Source organism: Eulemur rufifrons, unplaced genomic scaffold, assembly GCF_041146395.1.
Source record: "Eulemur rufifrons isolate Redbay unplaced genomic scaffold, OSU_ERuf_1 scaffold_371, whole genome shotgun sequence".
In the NCBI taxonomy this organism is placed as follows: domain Eukaryota; kingdom Metazoa; phylum Chordata; class Mammalia; order Primates; family Lemuridae; genus Eulemur; species Eulemur rufifrons.
The window spans coordinates 37,501-38,672 of record NW_027183153.1 but is presented as its reverse complement, the minus strand read 5'-3'; the positions used below and the strand labels follow the sequence as shown (position 1 = coordinate 38,672).

Here is a 1,172-nt window from a genome sequence, read left to right as displayed (position 1 = left end):
CGCTCAAGGTCGGGAGTTCGAGACCAGCCTGAGCAAGAGCGAGACCCCCATCTCTACTAAAAATAGAAAGAAACTATATATCTAAAAATATATACAGAAACAGTATCTAAAAATATATACAGAAAAATATTAGCCGGGCACGGTGGCGCATGCCTGTAGTCCCAGGTACTCGGGAGGCTGGGGCAGTAGGATCGCTTGAGCCCAGGAGTTTGAGGTTGCTGTGAGCTAGGCTGACGCCACGGCACTCTAGTCTGGGCAACAGAGTGAGACTTTGTTTCAAAAAAAAAAAAAAAATATATATATATATATATATATATATATATAAAAATATATATACACACACACACACACACACACACACACGTATATCCAATTAGCTGGGCATGCTGGCACATGCCTGTAATCCCAGCTACTCGGGAGGCTGAGGCAGTCTGATCGCTTGAGCCCAGGAGTTTGAGATTGCTGTGAGCTAGGCTGACGCCATGGCACTCTAGCCAGGGCAACAGAACGAGAGACTCTGTCAGAAAGAAAAGAAGAGCGAGAGCGAGAGAGCGAGAGAAAGAAAGAAAGGAAGGGAGAGAAAGGAAAGAGAAGGAAGGGGGGGGGAGAGAGAGAGAGAGAGAGAGAGAGGAGAAAACTATTAAAAAATTCGGGACCAGATCCATCGGTCGGTACTCAGAAGCGTGACGATCGGGTGTTCCCGAGCACGTGTGAGATGTGTCTTCTCCCTGACGCCGCGTTTCCTCCACACACACATCACCCATCTGCCGTGGAAAAAAAGCAACAAAAAGAGAGAAAGAGATTAAGAAGGGAAAATGGAAACAGGGCAAAAGAGGAAGAAAGAAAGAAATTTCGAAAAAAAGAGACCAAAGTCACAGCGAGAAGGAAGAATACTGAGCCCAGAGCGACACCTAGTGACCACACCGTCACAAGCACCCTAGGGCCCCAATTCGCCAGAGACATCTGGTGGACCCCAGGGCAACATGTGGTCGACCCGGGGCCATGGCGTCTGCAGCCGATTCCCAGGCGGGCACACGAGCCCGGGGAAACTCATTCTCAGCGCGGGGAGGAGGGGAGGGGAAATAATAGCAAAGTCACACCAGATCCCTTTCTAGTTCATAAACGTGTTGATTGCGTGTTCACGCGCACGTGTGAGAAGGGCCTCCTGGTGT

General features: G+C 49.1%; 1 pseudogene; it reads left to right on the top strand.

The window, feature by feature from the left end:
• Positions 1-1,103: 1,103 nt before the first annotated feature.
• LOC138380335 (small nucleolar RNA U13) overlaps positions 1,104-1,172 on the top strand; it is a 92-nt pseudogene continuing 23 nt past the window's right edge.